Source organism: Lissotriton helveticus, chromosome 5_1, assembly GCF_964261635.1.
Source record: "Lissotriton helveticus chromosome 5_1, aLisHel1.1, whole genome shotgun sequence".
In the NCBI taxonomy this organism is placed as follows: Eukaryota; Metazoa; Chordata; class Amphibia; order Caudata; family Salamandridae; genus Lissotriton; species Lissotriton helveticus.
The window spans coordinates 373,938,353-373,947,342 of NC_136065.1; the positions used below are offsets into that span (position 1 = coordinate 373,938,353).

Here is an 8,990-nt window from a genome sequence, read left to right on the forward strand (position 1 = left end):
CGTTACAGACAGACACATTCATTACAGGCATGGGAAGATTAAGTGATTTGCCCAGATCACAGGATGCTTGAGCCTCACGCCAGACTTGAACCTGGTTCCCCAGTTTCAAGGTTGGCCGCTCTAGCCGTTAAACCACAGGCAGAAAAGGCAGCTCGGTGGCAACTCTAACCAAAACTCCAACCTTAAATTAAAAAAGGAAAAAATCAAATCATATTTAAGGAAAAAAGGAAACATATTTAATTCATAATGCCAACCATAAGCATTACAATAACGTAGTTTACGTTAAACCAGATTAAAGTAAATGAATACTAACTATACACTTAAATTGAGATAAATTAAATGAATTTAGCTAAAATGAAAATAAGTAATCTTACTCTAGCCCCGTTGCTAATTTTATGCATCATTTCAAATTAATTTAATTTGAATGCTAACCTTAATCCTAAATTAAACAAACAATGGCATAGGCAATTTAATTAAACAAAAACAAATCAACGATATAATTGTAATCTTGCTGCTAAAAAAGTGCATGGGTTGATATTAAAGATAAGAATTCAAATGCTTTGTTCGAGGAGACTGCTTGTCTCAGTGATGGTTTTCGAAGTAATGGCATTGTTGAAGGAAGGTAGCAAAATAATGGACAATGAAATGGCATTGGCGTAATGGCAGAAGACCACAAAATATGCAAATGCATGCAACAGATTCACGTACTTACTTAGAGGCTCTATTTGCTGAAGTTGCTATGTGTTGAAAAATCTGTAGATGTTTTATGATATGTTAGGTAATCATTTGTATGTACTTTTATTGTGGACCTCATTGGAGTTCCAAATCTTTAAATAAATATTTAATTGAATTGAATACTTAGAGGCCATCATCTGAAAAGCTTTATTGAGAAAGGAAACACAAGCGTCTTGCTCCGGGAAATCGATGGTGCTAAATCTTGATTCAGTTGCTTAGGGTGCATTCTGAACTTTCCTGGCACATTTTCTCAGTGCTGCAAGTGCTGCATATGCCTTTGCTATTTTCTTGTTAGGACCTCGACCAATGAACTTTTTCCCATCCACCTCCACCTCCATCACAAAGCGCTTGCTGTGACTGCCACCGGTCTCTGAGACCAGATGGTACCGTAGACCTCGCCTCATTTCGTGGAGTTCCATCACTGGGTGTTTACCACGTTCAGCAAGGACATGCCCAGTGTTGCTACTCGAGGGCTGTTCCAAAATAATGTCCTCTTCCTGGTCAGGAACATCCTCCTTCCCAAGTGCTTTTTGCTGCGGCAAGCTCTGAAGGACCTTGGCAGCTAAATTAGACTTGGCGACCTTTTTAGTAGGGCCAATAGCCTCAAATGTCTTCCCGTTGAAGTGCACTGCCATGGTATAAGTGGGAGCATGGTTAGGACCAGTCTTGGAAGCGTCTCTGATCAGGAGCCCAGGATAAAGTATGTTAATCCGTGCAAGCGCATTCATTTCTTTGAGAGGGTCTGATTTGAACATATGCTTTTTCTTTTTCTTGGAAGACGTTTGCTCTTCTTTGCATTGAATGGAGCGTTTTACTGAACCAGAAGACAAGGGAGTGTTCAAAGGAATCTTGACTTGACAAAAAAAGGCCGGAAAATCAGTAAAGATTTTGAGTATTAAATTCTCAGACAAGCACAGAGGAGCCATTCCCAAAAATTTGTGAATTTGCCCAAAGGCCACCAGTCGCAGAGCATGTTGTGCACATTTAGTTATGTCTTCCAGTTCCGACCTTTGCAAGTGGCCAGTGGAATCAGTTAATTCCTCCTGGCACGGATCACGGAGCCCGGGACCATCTGGCATTAGGATCCCTGAAGCAATACATTCAAGAACTCTTCGCAGAGCAGCCCCTGGTCCCATTGGTTTCTTGGCCGATGCAATGGCCTTCTCGCAGAGTACGTCCAAGGGCCAGCCTTTGAGTGGGGCATAGACTGGATAGATGGAGCACAAGTGCCTGAGGACACAGCTGACTGTGTCAAATGCTTGCAACTTTGCAGTTCTATCTATGATCCACGTGGCACATCGGATTGAATTGAAGGCAGAAAGGCATTGCCGCCTGTCGAGATCATCGAATGATGAACTGTGCCTCTCTTTGACAATCTCATCTTCTTGTCCCAACACCTGATGTGAAGTCATTCTAATAGTCACCTTCAGAGGAGGGACTTTTATGTTATTTATGACAACTAATCCTTCAGAGGGGCTGGGCAGAACCTCATACGCCTCTTTCTTAATGGTAGAAAGCTGCAGAGCCAGCGCTTCAGACACCTTCCCCAGGAAGTTGAATGTGGGCTGATCTCTGCATAGGAGAACCATCTCTATGTTTGCATCACTTTTCAGAAGATGTCCTGTTGCAATGAAGCCCACACAGATAACTCCAAAGATGGCTCTGGTTTTCTTACCAAAAAGGGTTAGCATTCCGCCTTGCTTCACCTCTCCATCCCTGCAGAAGGACCGCCACACTTTACCAGGGGCAGCTCCTTCCTCTTCTCTCATGGACCCTGCATTCGTCGGTGGGCTGACTGCTTTCTCCTGCTCTTGCATCATGTCAGAGACAACGCGGAGGGCATGCTGTGTATGCGAGACCATCTTCTGGATTGCTTCTAGGTCTCTCCATCTTGGACAGAGGCCCATAAGGCGCACCAAAACATGGCAGCTCTCCTTGAGGAATTGGCGCATGGTCTCCACTCCTAAAAAAAGGTTTCCTTTCTCCCCCTCTTGGGAAACTGCCTTGACAGATGTTTTATTTCTTCTGACTCATATGGACATTTGGGGGTTTTAGAACTCAAAGCAGCAGTGTCCCAAACAGCAAATTACAATTGTACACTTTATGTTAGTGCCTCTGGGTCCCCTCTGTGATGTCAATGGTCCTGGTGGTGATGGGGAGGGAGGGCTGAGCTTAATGTTAAGATGGCCTCAGGTTTCACCTTTTGCAAGAAAACTGCTCACCAAAATTTCAAATAACTATTAAACACCTTTACATTTGGGTCATTGTGCTGGAAGGCCTAAGAATTAAGAATCAGGTAAGGGAATCTATGTTATCAAGTCCTCTACCCACAACCCATCCATAGCCCAGTAAATAAAGTTTTTAAAACTATTTTGTATGAGGGTGATACCTCCAGCTCTATGGTGAGTTCAGAGGAAGAAGTGCAACCAGAACTGGGAATAAAGTGATGTTCCCACTTTAAATATCACTGTGCTTGAGTTATTCACTTCTGCTGTTAACTGTTGATTAATTCCCTTTCCATGAATGTCTACCTTCTAAAGCTATTCATTAACCTTCACAGCCCAAACTATAAGTACTCCTCTAATGAAAAAGGCACTTTTTCCTGTTGGTAATCTATAAGAATTGCAAATACCTCTATCATATTACAAAATAGTGGGAGTGAACATGGGTGGGTTCTGAGCGTCTCTTCAGGTGGCTTATGTTCTAAAGTATTCAAAGACTTAGTTGTCCATATCTGCACTGCTTCTCACTTGCCTTTATCCTTCTACATATCTGGTCTCCCAAAGTGGACAGGGTACTCAAGGTAAGGCCTTAATGACACAGCAAAGACCTGCCTGATATCCTTTAGCCAGTCCAATATCAACCAATAGCACTGAGACTGTAGGTTGATGTATTCCCACTGTCCCATCATACCTATGGGTCTACAGGTTTGAGCATGCTTCATGGTCTTTGCTGGATCCCCCACCCCTTTCATGTTTGGACGGTGCAGTGCTTGTGGATCTAAAGTGATTCCTAACTTAAGATCCAAGCCACGTGTGGTGAACCGACAAGGCAGAGGTCTGCTTACATTAATAGGCGTAGAATTGGATAGAAAGGGAATTGCTATGTGCCCAGACTTACCTTCAGAGTTGCTGGCTATTTGTGGTGCGCCAGCATACCTGCCCACTGACTGCTGTCCTATGGAAGCCAAAGCTCCAGGGTAAACAGAGTGTTTGGAGATAAGGTTGCTAAAATGGAACACCACTTTGAGGGCCAAGATGAGCCAAGTACCAACCTGTAACACTCTAAGGCTACCTGGGTTGCCTGTATCAAACTCCTCCTTGAAATATCCGTAACCAAATATGATTCCGCATGCCTTCATTGCCTGGCCAGTTCCAGCGTCGTGACCACAGCCCCAAGTGCACTCGCTTTGGTACAACATACTATTGTACCTCAGGTTATGCCAACTTGTCACCTCTCTTTCATTACTTTCAAAGGGCACTGGTTTCTGCAACCACTGGATAACATCTGGATCCTCATGCAGGTCCATCACCTCCAGGTTCATCCCATGGTCACTTCAACCTTTACCTTGAACAGCAAAATACTAGGTTAGCTGATGTCACACTCATCAGGCATTGTGCAGTCATCAAACTGTCACAATGAGTCTTACCACTGACGAGACAGACTGGGGGAAGACAAAAACACAAATAGCAGGGAAATTTCATAGGGAAGTAGGAAAGCATGGCACTCTTTTTCAAGTTCCTCTGTCTTTTTTTTGGTCTGTGGCCTGTAGGAACAGGAGTCAGACAAAGGCTTTCTTTCGTTGCAAACCCAGTGATGCATTCTGAATACTGCTCAGTAGTTTGGGATCTGGTCCCATCCGACAAACTGGTGTCCAGCAACTGATCAGAGACGAAGTCGGAAAACAGGCAACTTATCTTGGTACTGATAGCTGTGTGGCACTATAGAAGGCACATCATACTACATGGTTTGCTTGAAGGCAATAATATGCTGTGGGAACCCGGCTACCACTTTGGATCTGTTGTTTGTTCCCAAATTACTTCAGTAAGTTGCACTTTGACACTGTAGTCTTTAGAGCCATCGAATATCACATGCAAACAATTCTACTACAATGCCAGAGTCTCATTTTTTGTTTTTTAAAACAGACTTTATTGACAGACTGCACACATTTCGCAGGGCTCTGCCCACCAGAGACATCTGCAGGTCAGAAATATGACATTTACTGAAATGCAATCGACTTTTCTTTTTATAAACAAAACCAGCTAATATAAACAAAGCAAGCCCCCCCTCCCTACTGCCCCCTCCCCCCCAACTCCCCCCACCCCCTGAGTCGCACTAGTTCCGTCGCAAGTCTCCTACACACAGCACACCCAGATGACTGCCCATGCATACCCGCCATCATGGCCCCCTCATCACACCTCCGGGAGGTCTTCCAGTTCCACCGGAGGCTCAAGTCACAGGCCCCTAAACTCAGCCCAGCATTTCCAGATTTTATAATGCTTTCGTGGGCATCCTCGGGCTACAAAAATCGGCTGCTCCAGCCCCATACAAAAATCGAACCCTTTTTCCATGCCGCCACAGAGGGGGCCAGCGGATCTTTCCACGCTCTGGCCACGTCCCTTTTTGCCAATGTGAGGCCCAGCAGCAGCAAATGCCTCTTGTAGACGTTGCCACCCACCCCTTCCATCAAATGCAGTAAAACTAATTGCGGTGTACGAGGGAGCTCCCACCCCAATACCTCAGACAAGCAGGCCAGTACCCACCTCAAGAATCGATCAAAGGAACCACAACTCCACAACATATGTATAAACATCCCCTCCTCCCCACCACATCGAAGACAGTCCGGAGAGGCAATCATTCCCGCCCGCCATAGCTGCACCCTAGTGAAGTAAACTCTATGTAAGTATTTAAATTGGATGAGACGTAGGCGCATCGCTATGGCTGCACCCCTGGGGGCTGCCAGTGCCTCCCTCTAATTTTCTTCCTCCAATTCTCCCACGTCCTCCTCCCAAGTCTCCCGGAGCTTCTGCAGTGTGGGTGAACAGTGTGTGACTAATGACTGGTATATGCGTGATATCTTTTGTCTCCAAATCCCCCATGGACACCTTTGCTTCCAGAGGGCTAAACTCAGGGAGGGACTCCAGACCCTCTAAGCTGGGGGCCAGTGCATGACGGAACTGAAGGTATCTAAAAAACTGAGAGCGGGGCATACTAAATTCCTTGCAAAAATCCTGAATGGACTTAAGCATTGTACCAGATAACACATCCCCTAAGGTCGAGGTGCCAATGCTGTCCCATACCCGAAAGCCCTGTAGCGTCGTGAGCCCAGGTAGCCACCCATCGTGCCACAGGGGGGTTTCACCAGTCAGGGTGTTCCACCATCTCATACGGCACAGAGCCTGGCTCCAAATTTGAAACATCACCTGCGTGGCCGGTGGCAGTACCCTCCGTAACGGTGCTGTATAAAGAATAGTGTGCAGCGTATGAGACCCCATAAGGTAGCGCTCCAGAGCGTACGCCGGGTGCCCCCTGTCTCCATACCAAGACTCGTTCAAGACTAGGAGGTGAGAGGCCTGATAATCGGAGAGAATGTCGGAAGTCGCCAATCCACCACAATATGTGGATAAAAAGCAGGTGCTCAGCGCCACGCGTACAGCGCCCCCTTCCCAGAGGAACTGCCCCAGTACAGAGTTTACCTGCCAGAACCATTTGTGCAGGAAGGGATATGGGTGGTTTTGCAGTTGGTATAACAGCCGGGGGTGAACTACCATTGTCAGAGTCTCATTTTGATTTGGATGCATGCTACAGCTTCTGAGGATGACCCAGTAACATAACAAGGTTGTCCAGAAACAGAAAGGTCTCAATCTTCTGTGGAGACCAGTGGACATGAAGGCTCTCTTCCTTATCGTGAACCCATCTGGGAGCCCCAGAGGAACAGAACTTTCACAGCTCCCTCATACTCTTGCAGAACCCCTATCCAGCCCTGTTCAAATGCCCCATCACGTGGTGCTTTGACGACTTGCTGAAGACCATAGGCACTCCTTCACCCTGCTGTAAAGTGCAGAAAATTGCAAGTTTATCCAAAGATAATGTCGACGAAGAAGGTAAGTTCCAAATAAAGGTTTGTTTCAACAGACAGCATTTCACGGGAGTACTGCTGTTCTTGTTGAAGTACAACTGCCAAATGAGGATCCAACAGCTGTTGGCTTCAGAAGAGAACAGAACCTCGAACGATGCACCTTCAAACATAAACATGTTTGGAGGTGCGCACGCCGGAGGTTTGCAACATAGAATGTAGAACAAAGTGGGTAATGTGAAAAACATGAAAAAAAATACTAGAACAAATGCATGACATGAAATACAACAAATGCAGAAGATTAGCCCTTTACACCTGCTCTACAGGTTCTGCTGATACCTCTTTGAACAGTTTCCATCAGGTATGGGATAGGGCCCTGCATACTCTACCATTGCCATCTGCCCCACGCACCTCCACTTAGCACATTTATAAAGGGAAAAGACAGCACGTGAAGGTGGTGGTTTCGTTTTAGGCATCAACTTAGCAAGTGAAGCAAGTGAGAGCAATGATACAAGCAATAATAGTGGAGAAGCAAGAGTGGAGGCTAATAGTGATGGTAGCTGTATGAAGAAAAAATGTAAATACTCAAAATGAGAAAAAAGGATTAGCGAATGAGATGGTAGTCAGGAGGATGTTGAAGAGTGGGTGGTGAGATACAGAGCAAAAAGATTGGTAGAAATATAGAGGCATATTTACAAGCCCCTTCACCACCATAACGTCACTTTCAGTGATGTGATGACGAAAGGGGCCTCGCCTTATTTACAAGGTACCGTTAAGCCACTTAACGTGGCCTGAGGCTGCCTTGTAAATAGGCACCCTTTCACGCTGTATTTAGCGTAAAAGAGGAGGGTAATGGGTGTTCACAAGGCACACTTTTCTTCAACAATCCCCTCAAGCCTTCAGTTTTAGCCATCTGATCCATTTTCGATTGCCTCAACCATATTCCCAAGCTACCTTGTTCTGACCTCAGTTCACCATACGACAGTCCAGCCTGCCGTGGAAATCCCAACAATTCTGAGACCCTAAACACCCCAAAAAACATCCAGATCATGCATAATCTAAATATTGACACCTCAACTGTGTCGTAACAACAAACTGGTAGAACTCCCAACAACTCCCTTAACACATCGAATGTAATGGCTTCCCTCAAAGCCCACCCCCCGTCCCTCGCTCTCGCCCCCAACCTTTCAACATTCTGCTCAGCATTTCGTCCTTGGAAGGGTCAAAACCAAGATATAGTTTACTGTAAAATGCTATACTCACTAGTTTCCCAGCTATGATCATTTGTGATAAACCTTTATCAATACAAAGTAACACAAAACTCAACACTCCCTGCTCAGCCGCTCGTCGTGTGATATTCCTTGTCACTACCCCAGGACCCAAAAACTCTCCAAACTCAGACCAAGCCAGTCTGTAACTCCGTCAAGTGGATTCCGCCGGCGACCTCTCAACCAGGCCTACTACTCACACTCTCCCCAGCCCCAGATGTCATACGGTAACTGCGTCTTGCACTGCTCCACTCCAGGCGCCAGTCTCCGAAATTGCTGCCCCTGGGAACGAGACAAAGCATCGGCTACATCATTGCTAGCCCCAGGCACGTGTTTCACATGATAAACAACATTCAACTTCAGACATCTCAACATAAACCTATATAACAGTCGCAACACCTTCAGATCCCTCGCCTTCTGTATGTTCACCAGTTCCACCACCCTGGTATTGTCCATGTGGAAAAGCACCGTCCGATTCTGTAGTTCACCACCCCACACCACCAAGGCCACCAGTAGTGGAAAAACTCCAGGAATGCAATACTCCACCCCTGGCTCAACCATTGTGCCAGCAACTTCTCTGCACACCAACACCCATCCCAGAACAAACCAAAACCTGAAGCACCTGCGGCATCCAAAAATATCTGTACCTGCCAGACTGTGTTCTCCTCTACAAACTCCAATGATACCGCTTTGAATTCAGCCAAAAAAATCTGCCATACACCCAAATCAGCCTTGACCTCCATTGAGATCCTGAACCTGTGGTGTGGCAACACCGCGCCTGACATGGCCATGCCAAGTCGCTTACAGAAAGTCCTCCCTGCTCTCACCACCCTGCAAGCAAAATTCAAGAAGCCCAGTAACTTCTGCACATTCCTCAATTCGATCTTCTTTTCCCTCATCACCTATAACAA

At 46.0% G+C, this 8,990-nt stretch overlaps 1 pseudogene; it reads right to left on the reverse strand.

Annotated features, from left to right (window-relative positions):
• Window positions 1-950: 950 nt before the first annotated feature.
• LOC144752474 (interleukin enhancer-binding factor 3-B pseudogene) lies at window positions 951-2,687 on the reverse strand (annotated as a pseudogene).
• Between the last annotated feature and the right edge of the window lie 6,303 nt (window positions 2,688-8,990).